Source organism: Podarcis pityusensis, assembly GCF_964106645.2.
Source record: "Podarcis pityusensis genome assembly, chromosome: 4".
In the NCBI taxonomy this organism is placed as follows: Eukaryota; Metazoa; Chordata; class Lepidosauria; order Squamata; family Lacertidae; genus Podarcis; species Podarcis pityusensis.
This window is the reverse complement of record NC_138027.1, coordinates 10,934,615-10,951,972: the sequence shown is the minus strand read 5'-3', so window position 1 is coordinate 10,951,972 and position 17,358 is coordinate 10,934,615. Positions and strand designations below refer to the sequence as shown.

The 17,358-nt window shown below is 45.3% G+C and overlaps 1 protein-coding gene across 10 annotated transcripts in view; it reads left to right on the top strand.

Annotated features, from left to right (window-relative positions):
• Positions 1-17,358, top strand: part of TENM4 (teneurin transmembrane protein 4) — a 645,695-nt gene that overhangs the window by 196,453 nt on the left and 431,884 nt on the right. For all 10 annotated transcript variants that reach the window (XM_081001709.1, XM_081001708.1, XM_081001716.1 and 7 more), the window contains one exon: positions 1,479-1,582. The gene's annotated coding sequence lies outside the window, so the exon portion shown is untranslated. The remainder of the gene's footprint in view (positions 1-1,478; positions 1,583-17,358) is intronic.

The following is a 17,358-nucleotide window of genomic DNA, read 5'->3' as shown; positions in this document are numbered from 1 at the left end:
TATGTGTGTGTTATTTTAATTTCGTACCCTCCAACATTTCTGCCGAGGAAAATGGGGATATCCTATTCCATAATACAAATAATAATTTTACTATTTATATCCTACCCACCTGATTGGGTTCCCCCAGCTACTCTGGACAGCTTCCAACATATAAAAAAGCATTATAAAACATTGAAAACTTCCCTATATAGGGCTGCCTTCAGATGTCTTCTAAAGGTTGTATAGTTACTTGTCTCCTTGGCTCAGGGGACGTATAACTCCATACCCTCCAACGTTTCTCTGATGAAAATAGGGAGGTCCAACTATACCCTCCAATATTTCTCTGGTGCAAATAGGGACGTCCTAAGGAAAAGCGGGACATTCCAGGATCAAATGAGAAACCAGGAAGGCTTCTGTAAATCTTATGATACAATAATCTTTATTGTCATTGCTCCATACAGAACAACAAAATTGAAAAATCTACCTAAGACATTCAAAACCCAACAAGCCTGCTATCCTAGCTATCCCAACCTGCTTAGCCCCCTAAAAACTCTGATGCCCCATTTTTAAATACAATATACTCTCAATACAGACTCCTTACAATGTGTTTAAAACCAAAATCTCATTTGGGTAGAAACTGTTTCTCAGGCGGTTAGTCCTAGTCTTTATAACCCTGTACCTTCTTCCAGAAGGCAGAAGCTGAAAGAGATCATTTCTGGGGTGCGCACTATCCTGCGCTATCTCTGCAGCTTTCTTATGGCACCTGGAAGCATAGATTTGATCCAAGGTGGGAAGAGTGCAGCCAAATATTCTCTCCGCAGTCTTTACAACCCTGGGCAGCATTGTTTTTCCCCTGACCGTGCAGCTCCCAAACCACGCACACAGACCATAAGTTAATACACTCTCCACAGTACAATGGTAAAATGTCATCAACAGGTCCTTTGAGAGAGTGTTTTTCCTGGGAGAAAGGCGGGATAATAGATATAGGTCATGGGCCTATGTCCTTTCATCTGGCTCTAGTAGACATCATTGGCTGAGGCACTCTTAGGCTGTGGATAGAAAATCTGTGTCTTTCAGCTCTGAGGCATGAATGTTCTTTCAGACAGCTGGCACCTTTGGCTAATTCTCAGTCAGCTGTTCCCAATGGGTATTTTTTGCGCAAGGTCAAGATCTCCTTCTCATGGCCTGCCACAGTCTCCACTTCCGCAAATCTCTGAGCCATCTACATTTGCAGGGGAAGGGGGGCAGGTGATACGAACTCTTGACACCTGGGAAAGGACTGTGAGGGTTAAAAAATAAAAACAAAACCATTCTTCTAGGTGGCAGGAAGAAGGCCTGGCAGTGCAACGGACTCCATCCAACTATTTCTCCACCTAATTAATTTGCTAATTGTGTATGTGTTTCACTTGCTTGGCGGAGCTCCGCCGAGGAAAATGGTTGCCCCCTCCGGTGGCCTAACACACGTGGAATGATTCTCTTTATTTCCTCTCCTTTTTCAGAATGTTCTTCTGGGCTGCCCTTAAAGGAAGATCAGATGACACCAAAGAGGGATTTGCAGAGCTTCGGGCCCCTGCTAGTCTTGCTTCTGCTGTAATGGAGCCAGGTATCATCCACACCGAATCTTATCTCGCATGGGGAAAGCTTTTGCTTCTGCCGTGGGCAGTCTTGCATTTCTAAGTGTGTCCAGGTGGTGTTTTGGAATAGTCAACAAGAGCAGCCGAGGGGACCGTTTCAGAGATCATTAGCGGTGGGGTGGCTACTGGCAAAGATCTGTTTGCAATATAGAAATGGAAGGAAATGTTTTCTAACTAGGTGTACACACATGCGCTTGCCAGGCAACTTTATCTTTCGGTGTGGCGAGTGCCAAGTGAAAGGCAAATGAAGATTTGCCTTGTCCCATGCTGGTTGGGTGCACTTGAATGCAGTAAGTCTTTAAATAGCTAGGAACCAGGACCAGATTTAGGTTTGGTGAGGCCCTAAGCTACTGAAGCTAATGGGGCCCTTTATATGTCCAGCTCTCCTGTGTCCACAACAAATTGTCACTGTTTTTTGTGTTGAATATATTCTAGATGGTAATTTATGGACCCAATAAGTATCTAAAGCCATTTGCACATGCAGAATGTAGGCACCCTATATATAGAAACAAGCAAACCTGTGATATTTTAGGAAGCAAGTGAGGCCCATTACTTACATCATAGGAGCCCACACAACACAAAACACTGTTGCTGGATGTAGGTTTTATTTTATTTGTTTTTTATCTTATATTTTGGAAATGTACATCCAGTTTTTTGTTCCTTTGATTCTTGGAAGGGCCGCCAAGAGAGTGGGGCCCTAAGCTATAGCTTGTTTAGCTTATATGTAAATCCGGCACTGCTAGGAACACTGGTTGCAGATGATGGGAGTATGGTCAAAAGCATTTGGAGGGCACCAGGTTGGAGAATGCTGAGGTAGATGGGCAAATCTAAAGTATGAAGCTCCTTATAAGTTCTCATGAGAGCTGAATGAAACCTCCACAGAGATGCTTAGGGAATTTCGTATTTGTGAATTACATTTGTGAATATTGTATTTGCGATTTCCAATATGAGGCGGCCTGGTCCTCGCCCCCTGGGTGAACGTGCAAGTCAAATGTAGCTGTGCATTGGATCTCTCACTTCTCTGAAGGCCACAACATGATTCTCGGCCCAAGGAACATACCCAAATTCATGTAGAAACTCACATTTTTGGAATAAAATGCATTTCCCAAAGAGCATACTTTGTGAGAAAATGTGTGTGTGCGAATAAACAGAGAGATAGGCAAATTTTTGTACAGATTATTATTATTTTATTTAACGCCAGATTAGTGTGGAAACAAGATGGAGCGGACTTACAAGTAAAGACTTGCATATGTGGTATGGACCATAAATATCCTGATTTAGGAAAAGGTCTGCAGCTCAGTGATATAGCATCCAATTTGCTTGCAGGGGGTCCAAAGGTTCAGTCCCAGGCATGTCCAAGTAGGGCTGGGAGAGACCCCTATCTGAAACTCTGGAAGAAATAGCCATGGCCAGTCAAAGCAGACAATACTGCGCTAGATGGACGCAATGGTCTGACTCGATACAAGGAAGCTTCCTTTGCCCCTATGAAACATGTCACTATATTTGTTCCTAAGGTCAGATGAAGGGACCTGCAAAATAGGTACAGAGAACAAACATTGGCTCCAACTCAGTTGTTGCACTAGCAGGAAGCAGTGTGATAAGTCCTGCCATTGCCATGGGACTTGCTCCCTCTGTGTCCCCTGCCCCCTCCCCAAATCTGCTTGGGAGCCGGTGTGGTGTAGTGGAGCGGTAGACTTGTAGTCTGGTGAACCGGGTTCGCTTCCCCGCTCCTCCACATGCAGCTGCTGGGTGACCTTGGGCTAGTCACACTTCTCTGGAGTCTCTCAGCCTCACTCACCTCACAGAGTGTTTGTTGTGGGGGAGGAAGGGAAAGGAGAATATTAGCCACTTTGAGACTCCTTCGGGCCTCGGGCCTGTATACCTGAAGGAGCGTCTCCACCCCCATCGTTCAGCCCGGACACTGAGATCCAGCGCCAAGGGCCTTCTGGTGGTTCCCTCATTGCGAGAAGTGAGGTTACAGGGAACCAGACAGAGGGCCTTCTCGGTAGTGGCGCCCACCCTGTGGAATGCCCTCCGTTCAGATGTGAAGGAAATAAGCAGCTATCCTATCTTTAAAAGACATCTGAAGGCAGCCCTGTTCACGGAAGTTTTTAGTATTTAACACTGTATTGTTTTTAACACTTGATTGGGAGCCACCCAGAATGGCTGGGGAAACTCAGCCAGATGGGTGGGGTATAAATAATATATTATTATTATTATTATTATTATTATTATTATTATTATTATTCAGGTAGTAATAAAGCGGGATATCAAATCCAAACTCTTCTTGGGAACATTGGCAAGAACCCCCAGAACAAGAGAAGGGAGATTATTCCATCAGAAGTAACAATCGTCAGAAATAACCATTTGATCCTCGGAGCCAGAATTCTGGACTCGATGGATGTTTGGTCTGAATCAACAAGGCAGACTTTATGTCCTTACGATACGCTTTGATGCATGGGCTCTGGCACGCGGAGGGAAATCCTTGTGTTGGAGCGATGGCATCCAGATGTCGAACTCTGCCTTTTACATGGTCCAGAAACCGTTGTCATAAATACTCCTTGCTTTGTTGATGTTGTTAGTAAAACAGGCTAATGGTAATCATTATTTACCTGTTCCTTGTCCTCCCAGTAGTATCCTGCCGCGTTAGCCATGTATGGGCAATTAGAATTAATGCGAACAGCACTTATAAGCTGAATGCCTAGTTTATTTCCAAATGGGAAGGTCAACGTCATTATCCTTGGTGGATTCAATTACCAAATCCTGTAGAATCGCATAGCGCTTGCTTCCTGCTTGTTAATCACATCTTGCTTTGCAAAAGATTGTCGTTTGGGGGGGGGTTTCCCCCTACCCCAAGCACAGCCAAAACATTTCCTTCTGTCGTGTTGCCTACAATGCTGGTTTCTTGCCGTGAAAATTAGATTTCTTCAGCCTTGTTGCTTTTGTGTTTAAAAGGGAAGGGAACCCAGAAATTTTTCAAATATGTATAAAGAGAAACCGGGGAAACCATCTGCATGCAATAAACCTTTGGAGTTGTTTTGTGGGTCTGGGAACAGTAAGAGAAAATCACGACTGCAGGAGATGGCAATTAGTTGTTAGTCATTGCAAGTGGGAATCTGCAGCAAAATAATGCAGTTGTGTTAGAACAGGAGTGTCCTCACATGTAGGAACTGTGCTCAGTCAGGGCACCTGGCTGTGACAGAGGTCCTACCTGAAAGGAGGCTGTTAAACCCTGCTAGCCCCACAGAGGACCTTAAGGTCCATGAATAATCATAGTTTATAGGTCCCGGGCCCTAAGGAAGTCAGATTATCCTCCACCAAGGCCAGGGCCTTCTCAGTGATGGCTCCGACCTGGTGGAATGCTCTGTCCCATGAGACCAGGGCTCTGCAGGATTTAACTTCCTTCCGCAGGCCCTGTAAGACAGAGCTATTTTGCCTGGATTTCAATTTGAACTTAGCCTGATCTTTCATTCCCCTTCCTTCCCTCCTTCTCCCCCTTTTTACGAAGATTACCCGCTCTGGGATCCCACAGCTAATTCTCCCCCTGGTCTCCTCGCTGGCCCAAATTGGACAAATTTAGCCAGCTAGCCCTGGTGATCATCTAATGTTGATTGGATGGATTTCCCCCCTAAATTGATTTTTGAATTCTGAATTTATTGTTATGCCCGTTTTATACTGTATTTTATGCTGTTTTTTGTTGCATCAGTTAAGTTTTTTAAATTTGTTGTTAGCTGCCCTGAGCCCGGTTTTCTGAACCGGGAAGGGTGGGGTATAAATAAAAATTCATTATTATCATTTATTATTATTAGTCAGTGCAAACAATGCGCATTGAGGTAGACCAGTGGTCTGATGTATTCGTATGGTTTCGTGTGCTCACAAAGTCTTTCTTCTCAAGGCCAACACAAGAAAGTAAGGAGAGCCTGCTGGATCAGGCCAATGGCCCATCTAGTCCAGCATCCTGTTCTCACAGCATGGGAAACGAGCAAGCAGGATCCGAGCACAAGAGTCACTCTCCGCTCCTGTCGTTTCCAGCAACTGGTATTCAGAAACTTTGCTGCCTCCAACTGTGGAAGCAAGAGCATAGCCAGCATGGCTGGTAGCCCTCTCCTCCGAGAATTTGTCTAATCCTCTTTTAAAGCCATCTATGTTGGTGGCGGGACGCGGGTGGCGCTGTGGGTTAAACCACAGAGCCTAGGACTTGCCGATCAGAAGGTCGGCGGTTCCAATCCCCGCGACGGGGTGAGCTCCCGTTGCTCGGTCACTGCTCCTGCCAACCTAGCAGTTCAAAAGCACATTAAAGTGCAAGTAGATAAATAGGTACCGCTCTGGCGGGAAGGTAAACGGCGTTTCCGTGCGCTGCTCTGGTTCGCCAGAAGCTGCTTAGTTATGCTGGCCACATGACCCGGAAGCTGTACGCCTGCTTCCTCGGCCAATAAAGCGAGATGAGCGCCGCAACCCCAGAGTCGGCCACGACTGGACCTAATGGTCAGGGGCCTCTTTACCTTTACTATGTTGGTGGCCTTCACTGCCTCCTGGGGGAAAGGAGTTCCATAGTTTGACTAGGAGCTGCATGAAAAGCTTTCTTTTCCCCAGAGGCTCCTGAAGGACAGCCATTCCATCTGGGAAGATTCCTCCTCTGACTTGATAGGCAGGGTCACGCGATAAGATCCTGGCTGCGGGAGGAGTCCTCTCAGGATCCCCAGACCATCCCTGCCTTCCAAGTGGAGCAGAAGGGTCTATGCCAGGCATAAGCAAACTCCGCCCCCACCCCCCAGATGTTTGGGATTACAATTCCCATCATCCCTGACCACTGGTCCTGTTAGCTAGGGCTGATGGGAATTGTAGTCCCAAACATCTGGAGGGCCGGAGTTTGCCTACGCCTGGTCTATGCGCACCCTAATTTCAGCACACCAACACAATATCTTTTTTGCGTTCGAACCGAAGATTTGTCTCCTTGCCTTTGGGTTACAGTGGTACCTTGGTTCTCAAACACCTTGGTACTCAAACAACTTGGAACCCAAACACTGCAAACCTGGAAGTAAGTGTTCCGGTTTGTGAATATTTTTCAGAAGCCGAACGTGCTCCATTTTGAGTGCCACACTTCCGCTTTGAATGTTACACTGAGGTCTGTCTGCTTTTGCTATTTATTTTGCATTTTTGTTTTGTGGCTCTTTATGTTTTGTTTTTGTGATGATGTAGAACCCAGTTCAGCTACTGATTGTGTGACTGCAGTACATTGTTCATTGCTTTCATTTTATGGATCTATGGTCGCGTTAGATCATGGGTAGGCAAACTAATGCCCGGGGGCCGGATCTAGCCCAATCACCTTCTAAATCTGGCCTGCGGACAATCCGGGAATCGGCGTATTTTTACATGAGTAGAATGTGTCCTTTTATTTAAAATGCATCTCTAGGTTATTTGTGGGGCATAGGAATTAGTTCATATATATTTTTTCAAAATATAGTCCGGCTCCCCACAAGGTCTGAGGGACAGTGGACCGCCCTCCTCCCCCCACTGAAAAAGTTTGCAGAGCCCTGTGTTAGATAGTAAAATTCATGTTGAATTGCTGTTTTAGGGGTTGTTTTTAAAAGTCTGGAAAGGATTAATCCATTTTGCATTACTTTCTATGGGAAAGCGCGCATTGGTTTTGGAACGCTTTTTTTTTTTTGGAACAGATTAAGTTTGAGAACCAAGGTACCACTGTACATGAAAACTTTGGATTGCTTTCTGGTCAATTCAGCGCTTCTATAGCCACCAGGAATCACAGAAACCAACAAGCCTCTTATTGTGAGTTGTCCCCCCATCCTCAGGGGTTTCAAAACTTGTCCTAGACCAGCCATGTCCAACATGTAGATTGTGATCTACCGGTAGATCACTGGACGTCTGCGGTAAATCACTGGTAGATCATGGGCTCCCCCCAAAGAAGCTGAACAACTGTGGCTCCCCTAAAAAAAAGGTCAACATTTTACCTCCTCCCTGAAAAAACTCAACATCTTTGACCCGAACTCCCTCAAAATGGGCCTTCCTCCTTCTTAAAAAAAGTTCAACAACTCTGACCTGAACCCCCAAAAAGGGGGTAGATCACTGCTTGTTTTTAACTCTGTGACTAGATCGCAGTCTCTTGGCAGTTGGCCACCCCTGTCCTAGACTGATCCTAGACTCCTTGTCTTGAATCTTGCGATGTTCAGCTTTTCTATGTAGTGCCCTCCACCTCTGATTCAATATACAGACTACTCAAGGCCAGCCCAGTTATTTTGCCACCTCAGGCATGAATTTCCCTAAAGACCCTCTCCAGAAAAACACAATAATAATAAATTAAACAGCCAGCTATTTGCTGCCCCTTCACAATACCCCAAACCACCTGCCTGACGGGGTTGCCTCTCTCTGTGTAATTGTAGAACCAGCTCTGCTCTTTATTGAAGAGATGTTATTCGTTCCATCTTGAAGTCCCATGAAACTCTGGCTTATCCCCACGTTGCAAATGAGACGCATGAACAAGACCTACATTTTCCCCAAAACTCTGCTTTGAGTGCCTTTCCGTCATCGTCTCCCCACAAACCTTCCTCCGCAGATTCGCTTCGACTTCAAAGCACAACTTCTGCCTCTCTCTGGATAGACTTATGCGTGAGATGCTGTCACTTTTATTTTATAACAAAAAATTGGTGGCACATTCAGAAGTCCCAGGGTTCTGCTCTCGGGGGCTTCTGGGCATCTTGCAAATCCACAGGCAATCCCTTTGTGCAAAATTGAATCCATCATTTCCCTTTCTGTTTCCCCCCAATGGGTTTGGACAAAGCGAACACACAAAGGGCTTGGGGAAATGAAGCAAGGAAGAAATGTTTTTGAAGGTAAAGAAGAAAATCCGATGAGAATATATTGGGGGTGGAAGTTTGTCATAAGTTCGCCTTCCTCCCCTGGAGTATTTTCACCCAGTTCATTGCCAGTTGCCTGTGTCTCAAGATGTGTGGCTTTCAAACTTTCTGCTTTCAGGGAACTTCCCTTCTTTTTACATCACCTTCTCTTTGGTGGAGTTCCTCAACATCTGTCATAGAACCTGAAATATACTCGGAGTCGAGTGGATTTCATACTCTTTATTCAGCTCATAGTAGTGAGGAATGAAAGTTCCCCCAAAATATCTGCTCTATGTACATTATTTACACAATGGGCTGCACGTGATTGGCTAATTACGGGATTCTCCTGTAGGCCAATCAGGTTGCGGATTCACTTCTACCTGGAGCTGGACTGGGTGGCTCCTGCGGACCAATCATACTGCTGCATTGTTCTAGGACCAATCAGACTGCTGCATTCTGAATCCTATTGTTCTAGGACCAATCAGACTGCTGCATTTTGGATCCTATTCAACTCAGTAAATAACAGAACCACTGCATGGTGCATGGAAGTTTAAGTTCCACTTCATCTTCAGCCCTCACCATTAGGGTTGCCATATTTCAAAAAGTGAAAATTTGTTTTTAGCAAAGTTGTTGAGCTTTTTGGTGAGGGGGGACCGTTTTCACCATGGTCTCACATGGAGCATCCTGAAATACTTCATAATAAGAGCGCTGCTAGACCAGGCTTGTGGCATATCTAGTGCTAAGGATAATGGTTTAATTTCCTGAAATGGGAATGTTTACTTATGTTCAATTAATGTGTATCTCTCCTGTGATTGGCTGACTGTGAGCCACATGAGTGGCATTCCATTCTGTTGTGACTGTTATTCCAATAGCTGTTGTTTTTAACTGTTCTCTGTGTGTTTGAGAGAGAATGGCTGCTGAGAGAGGCTTCTCAGGATACTGTTGAGGACAGTGTTGTGTCAGTGTGACCTATCTGAAGTGAAACAGACTGAGGAAGATCCCTGAAACATTAATAGGGAAAAACCTGTGCAGGAGCTCTCTATAAGGAACAAAGTGCATAAGCGTGAGACTGTAAATATTTTCTTCTCGGTTTTTTGTTTATGAAAGTAAAATTCTTTTGAATATAAAGAGTCTGGACATTGCGTATCACCAAATTTTGTTTCCAGTACCTGTGGGTTGCAATTAGGGGTGTCAGAGAATCCCAACCGAAATGGGAGTGCAAATTTCAGGTGTTAGCTTATCCATCCTGTGTCTGGAATGGAAATCTATCCTGTGAACAAGACTGGTGTTCTTTATTGTTCCTTTTAGAACACAGTTGAATAACTAAAGGGATACTGGATGTCCTGACCTAGCTCTTACTGAATTGCCTCTGAGTTAGGATCTGTGAGTGGCAGAGCACATGTCTTGCAAGCAGAAGGTCTCCAGCATCTCCCAACATCTCCTGGTAGGGCTGGGAATGGCCTTCACCTGAAACCCTGGACAGCTGCTGCCAGTCAGTGTAGACCAGGCTTCCTCAAACTCAGCCCTCCAGATGTTTGGAGACTTACAATTCCCATCATCCCTGACCACTGGTCCTGCTAGCTAGGGATCATGGGAGTTGTAGGCCAAAAACATCTGGAGGGCCGAGGTTGAGGAAGCCTGATGTAGACAATACAGAGCTAAATGGAACCAATGGGTCTGGCTCACTGTAAGGTGGCTTCTCTTGTTCTTCAGCTGGAAATCTGCCCATCCCGAGTAGACCATTATGGGATTCATGGGCAAACAGTCAGACCTGCATTGCAGGGGGTTGGACTAGATGACCCAGGGGAGTCCCTTCCAACTCTGACTCTATGAAGGCAGTTTGGCTTTCTTTGTTCCTACGTTGTAGGTTTGGAATCCCACATCTGCCCATTCCTCTGGCTAAAATTGCTTATCTGCTGCATAGATTCTCAGATATTCAAGATTCTTTGAGCCACAAGTATTCTGGAAATGAAGGATGGAGGCAAGCAAACATTTGCCACGTGGCAGGGGGCTGATCATCTGAACTGCCTTGTCAAATTGGAAGAAGGATTATAACACTCAGGTCCTTCTACAGATTTCAGATTTTCCTTACCAGTTGATAAGACAATTAGATAACCCAGGTACCAAGCAGGTGTGTGCGGTTAAGTTTCTGCTCCAGTGAACGATCCTTGGTCAAGATGCAAATTTTGAAGGAGAGGTTTGCCAAACTTTGGTGCAATTCCTCTGCAAAGGTGTGGAACAATAAAGGATCCTGCTGGATTTCCATATCACTCATTTACTCATGCAAAAATAAATAAATTGGGCATCCTATTTTGCATGCAAAACTGAACTCTTTCCCCAGGATGTCCATATTGAAGAGTTTGCAAAGCATCTTCCTTTCTTCCTTTCTTTTCACACCCCCTCCCCACGGGCCACAGGTTTTCATATATTTGGGATGGGCAAAAATGGCAATTTCAGTTTCTTTTAATTTCTACTTTTTCTAGTTTGACATTCAGTTCACATTTGTGTATCAGTCTGCAGATTCTTTTGAAAGGCCTCAAGGAAATTCTTCGGAATTTCTCCAAACATGTGCATCTTTATATGCAGTTTCATCTAATGTGCCCCATTTCTGCAGAGCCATTTACCCTAATATGATGCATTTTGCGTCTTATTTTCACAATGTGAAGGCTTCCGAATTACAGCTCTTAGCACCATCTATTACCATGGGAACCGGTGAAATGGGCCACTTCTGCATTTTCCGCTCGGTATTGTTGCTGCTGTTGCTAAGATCGTCTGTGCAAATGGAATATTTGCCCTGTACGTCTCGGTGGGAGAGGAGAGGCTGTGGTGGGTTTGCTTTGGCCAATAATGCAAGACTCTAGAACGGTGGTAGCCAGAATAGTACCCTCTAGACCAGGGTTCCCCCAAATTTGGGTCTCCAGCTCTTTTTGGACTACAACTCCCATCATCCCTTACCACTGTTCCTGCTAGCTAGGGAGTCGCTTAAAAACACAGAAGAAACAATAATTTAAAACAGTTAAAACAGTCAACTAGGGCCAGGGCCTTTTCAGTCCTGGCCCCGACTTGGTGGAACGCTCTGTCACAAGAGACTAGGGCCGCCCTGCGGGACTTGACATCTTTCCGCAGGGCCTGCAAGACAGAGCTGTTCCACCTGGCCTTTGGTTTGGACTCAGTCTGACCCTTATGTTTCCCTCCCCTTATGGTCTTGATCTATGGGCTACTTTTAAAATGAGGCTGCATTTTAGATTGCATTTTAACCTGTATTTTAAATGGGTTTGCTTTTCCTATTAAGTTTTTACTGTAATTTTACTGGTGTTAGCCGACCTGAGCCCGGCTCTGGCTGGGGAGGGCGGGGTATAAATAAAATTTATTATTATTATTATTATTGTTGTTGTTAAACATCGATAGAATTAAAACTATATGCATATATGAAATGCAGCCAGACAAGACCAGCCTGGTTTTGGTTTTGGCATAGATTCATATTTACCAGGGTTGCAAACCTTTCACCAAGGTATGTAGGGACAGGTGGAACAAATATTGAAATAGGTACCAATGAATGGAAATGCATACACACCCACATGTACAAAGCCAATGCAGTTAGCAGTAAAATCACAGAAGAAAGAAAATTGGATGTACAGTCCCCGATCCTGCCTATACTTGCAAAACTGGGGGTCCCTTCAAGTTAGCAAGGAGGCGAATGCGGCAGAAAGGTAGGGCAGTGGGCGATGAGTCTGGGGTGGCGGAATTGATGATCTCGCATTGTGCGAGGCAGTGCTCTAATTTATTTTGACATGCCGAGTTCTGCTTTCATTATTTATGACAGTGCTAGAGAAGACAGTTTGCAGAAGCCTTTAGCATATTATGGCAAGGGGGGAGGATGGCTTCGTACGGTTTGCATTTCTGTGTCATCTTACCTGACTTGCACTATGCAAACCAAAGCCCAGCTATCCTTTGACAGTCCTCCGATTCCCAAGAAGCTGTTCTCCAATCCAATCCCCTCCCCCTCAAAAAAACTGTCCCCAAATCCATGAATTAGGAAAAGCGGGCATGTAAAATTTTGGGTACGTTTCCAAGCACAATTCCAAGTGTTGGTGCTGACCTTGAAAGCCCTAAACAGCCTCGGCCCAGTATATCTGAAAGAGCGTCTCCACCTCCATCGTTCAGCCCAGACACTAATGTCCAGCTCCAAGAACCTTCTGATGGTTCCCTCCCTGTGAGAAATGAGGTTACAGGAAACCAGGCAGAGGGGCCTTCTTGGTGGTGGCGCCCGCCCTGTGGAACGCCCTCCCATCAGATGTCAAGGAAATAAACAACTATCTGACTTTTCGAAGACATCTGAAGACAGCCCTGTTTAGGGAAGCTTTTAATGTTTGATGTTTTATTGCTTTTTATTATTCTTAATATTCTGTTGTGTACTGGCTGCTGTTTTGCTCTGGTATTCCTGGCTGGTGTCCTTGTTTTTTTGTCCAAGGGAGCCCTCAGATTTCTCCATTAACAGTTGGGAGCCACCCAGAGTGGCTGGTGAAACCCAGCCAGATGTGCAGGGCATTAATAATAATTATAATAATAATAATAATAAGCTGGCAGGATGCTGATGAGTGAACACAAGGGGATCTGAAGTCTGACTTGGGAGATGAGAGACATGATTTTCGGGGAACTGTACCAGCCATGAGGCAAGTGTCAAAGGCAGGGAAGCTTCAGAGCTGAAGGGTAGAGCACAAGATGAGTTTGAAGAAGAGGAGGAAGAGGCAGGCCAGGCAATTAAAGAGCCAAGTGCCTCCTGCTCCACTGTCTCCCAGAACCAGGAGGGAATTAAAAGAGGGTAAGCAGAGAGGGCAGACCCTCTAAGTGTCCCTATTTTCCAGGGACAGTCCTGGATTTACAGAAGCCGTCCCAGTTTTTTATTTAATCCCAGAATGGTCCTGCTTTTCTCCCTTGGAATATGACTGTGCTGTGCCTGGGGGTAACCCGTGAAACACAGTCCAGGATCGGTCCAGAATCCGAAGGTTCTGCTAGGAGTCAGTCTGACAGGGTCACGGCAGGAAACCAGGCAAGGACAGGTATAGGATCTGAGGCAGGATCTAGCATACAGCAATGTTGCTCCCACAACCTGTGACAGGGTCTGACAGCCTTTTATTTTTGTCGGGGTAACGGCTGGTCCTGATCCCCCGGTGACTCACCTCCCTGTTTCGCCTGAAGGCGAGCACTCCTCCTGCGAGTACTCAGGTCTCTCCTACTCTCAGACCTTAGTCTCTGCAGCTCCGGAGACGTCGGTGGGTTACTAGACCCAGGGGTCGCCTCAGCCTCCCCTGACCCAACCGGTAGTGGAGCAGCTGTAAGTGATGGCCCAGCTGAAGACAACGAGGTCATCCCCGCATCTGGAGCCAGGGCAGGCTCAGGCCCCTGACTCGGCCCAGCTGGTGTTTGTTGCAGGGGAACCTGTGCAGACTGGGACTCTTCAAGATCAGGCCCCAGACTTGGTTCAGGTGATGCCTGAGGCAAAGGATCCGGTGCGGACTGAGACTCCTCTGGTTCCGAGTCCGAGTCCCAGGCCATCACAGTGGTGGACTCTCCTTCCTTGGAGGTTTTGAAGCAGAGGTTGTGTGGCCATCTGTCATGGATGCTTGAGCTGAGATTCCTGCATTGTGGGGGCTTGGACCAGAAGACCCTCAGGGTCCCTTCCAACTCCATTCTTTAAAAAAGAGCAGCGCTCCATGAGCAGGGGGACTGCAAAGAGCTACATTTACCATGTGCCACTGCTATGCACAGACAGGATATTCTGTTCCATGCAGCAGTAGAGCACACATGATTGTCCTCACATACACAATTTTTTTAGAGGAAGCTCGATGCTTCTTGATGAGAATCAGAGAAAACCCTTCGCACAGTTCATAGTTAAACTGTGAAATTTGTTCCCTCAAAAGATTGTGATTGCCACCAACTTGGTTAATTTTAAAGAAGATTCAGGGAGGTAGCCGTGTTGGTCTGACGCAATCAAAATAAATAAATAAAAATAAAAAATTGTCCAGCAGCACCTTGGAGACCAACTAAGTTTTTTCTGGCTATAAGCTTTCGTGCGCAGTATCTGAAGAAGTGTGCATGCACACAATAGCTTATACCCGGAACAAACTAAGTTGGTCTCTAAGGTGCTACTGGACAATTGTTAAATTTTTAAAATTTGTTTTAAAGAAGAATTAGACAGTTTCACAGAGGGTAAGGTTATCAATGGCAGCTGAGGAATAGATCAGTTGGGAAAGCATAAGACTGTGAAAGCATAAGCTAAAGTGGTACCTCAGGTTAAGAACAGTTTCAGGTTAAGAATGGACCTCCAGAATGAATTAAGTTCTTAACCCAAGGTACCACTGTATTAAAGAACATGGGAACAGCCCTCTGGATCAGGCCACATCCCAGCTACTCCAGTGGCATAAGCATAAGACTGGGAGAGCATAGGGTTGTGGGTTCGAGACCCGCATTGGATGGAAGATTCCTGTATTGCCACTCCGTTATCGTTGGTAAGATTTCATTCTTCCAAGTGGCAAATTCTTATGACAGAATACCTGCATCTAGCAAAATTGACTGGGAAAATTATAGGAGTGTCAAACCAGAAGATATATCGGGGATGGAAAATATTTAAAGAATACTTTAAAATGTACTGTATGAACAGTAAGATACTGATACTTAAAGTGATACAGGTAACAAAGAATTACATAAAATATAATAGTGGAATATATATATATATATATATATATATATATATATATATACACACAAAATAATATGGATCTGTGCAAGGAATACAAATAATATAAGTAGTATAATGAGAATTATTCGAAGTTACATATTTTAATCTGTCATGTAAGTGTAATATATTGTATTTGTTTGTTTATCTTTTCTTATTTCATCGTTTCTATTCATTTGTATCGTTTTCTGTTTTGTATGTTATGTAACTCGTGTATATTTGTGTATGTGAAAATTAATAGATTTTATTTTTAAAAAGAAAGGAAAAAAGAGAGATTCCTGTATTGCTGGGGGTTGGACTAGATGATCGTCATGGTCACATCAAACTCTACAATTCTATGTTCTAAGCATGACGACTATGTTTTACCGCCACTGTCAGAGGCATCAATACTTCTGCCTACTTGTAGCTGGAAGGAAGCTACAGGAGGTGAGGAGAGTGTTGTGCTCAAGACCTGCTTGCAAATTTCTCATAGGCTGGCCACTGGAGTAGCTGGGATGTGGCCTGATCCAGAGGGTTGTTCCTATGTTCTTTAATACAGTGGTACCTCGGGTTAAGAACTTAATTCGTTCTGGAGGTCCATTCTTAACCTGAAACTGTTCTTAACCTGAGGTACCACTTTAGCTAATGGGGCCTCCTGCTGCCACCATGGCCATGCAATTTCTGTTCTCTTCCTGAGGTAAAGTTCTTAACCTGAGGTAGTATTTCTGGGTTAGCGGAGTCTGTAACCTGAAGCGTCTGTAAGCCAAGGTACCACTGTAATAATAAAAGTTTCTCATCTGAAAATTTTCAGCTCATAATCTTGTCAGTCATTATTGGGAAGAGAACTGCTTGGCTGAGAGACAGCACAGAAGTTGAGGAAAACAAAATTCCCCCCCTGGTGCTTAATCTCCCCATGAATATATATTTAAGAAACATCAAGCCATATCCAGATCCTTCCTTCACCTTCATGGAAAGGGCACAAAGGGGGGCCTTTTGATTAGATTTATCATCTCCCCAAGTGCTTGTCATTTCACATTATGCCGGCAAACGACCAAAACTCAAAACATCTCCCCTCTAGGAAGGAATTCATGGCCCCCTAGTGTGGACAGGGATTAAGCCCTCGGAAGAGCAGAACTAAACAAATTACTTAAGGGTGTCAGATGAAATCTCCGGAACAGGCTCCAAAGCTCGGAGGAGACGAACGCAGGCAAATGGAAGATGCCGCCGTCAACAGACCACGTCTCCGAGGTGTCCAAATGCGCTACATCAATCTGTTGACAGGCTTGCTTTGACAATACGCCACCAGCGTTTGGCTACACAACGCAGACGGCAGGAACCTGCAGCCCAAGGTCTGGCTCTGATGAATATGTGGATTTTGGCATCTTCCCTTCCTCCACCACTTTCACCACCCTTCCACCCTTCTCGGCTCGCCAAGGCATAATGCGGCACTGAAAACAGAAGAGGCAATTGTTGAAACCCAACGTCTGCTCACCTCTTACTCGGCTCGGTTCTGCTCTGTCGCAGGGGCGCCAACTTGAATAAAATATTGGGAGGGGGTCAGATAAACCCTGCCCCACAGAGAATCATAGGGTTGTGGAGTTGGAAAGGGTCCCAAGGGTCATCTAGTCCAACCCCTGCAATGCAGGAATCTCAGCTCAAGCATCCTTGACAAATGGTCATCCAACTTGAGAGCCAGTGTGGTGTAGTGGTTAAGAGCGGTGGACTCGTAATCTGGTGAACCGGGTTCACTTCCCCGCTCCTCCACATGCAGCTGCTTGGTGACCTTGGGCCAGTCACACTTCTTTGAAGTCTCTCAGCCTCACTCACCTCACAGAGTGTTTGTTGTGGGGGAGGAAGGGAAAGGAGAATGTTAGCCGCTTTGAGACTCCTTCGGGTAGTGATAAAGCAGGATATCAAATCCAAACTCTTCTTCTCTGCTTAAAAACCTCCAAGGAAGGAGAGTCCACAACCTCCCAAGGGAGACTGTTCCACTGTTCAACAGCTCTTACTTTCAGAAAGTTCTTCCTGGTGTTTAGTTGGAATCTCCTTTCTTGTATAGTGGTACCTCGGGTTACAGACGCTTCAGGCAACAGACGCTTCAGGTTACAGACTCCGCTAACCCAGAAATAGTACCTTGCTTCAGGATGAGAACAGAAATTGTGCGGCCATGGTGGCAGCG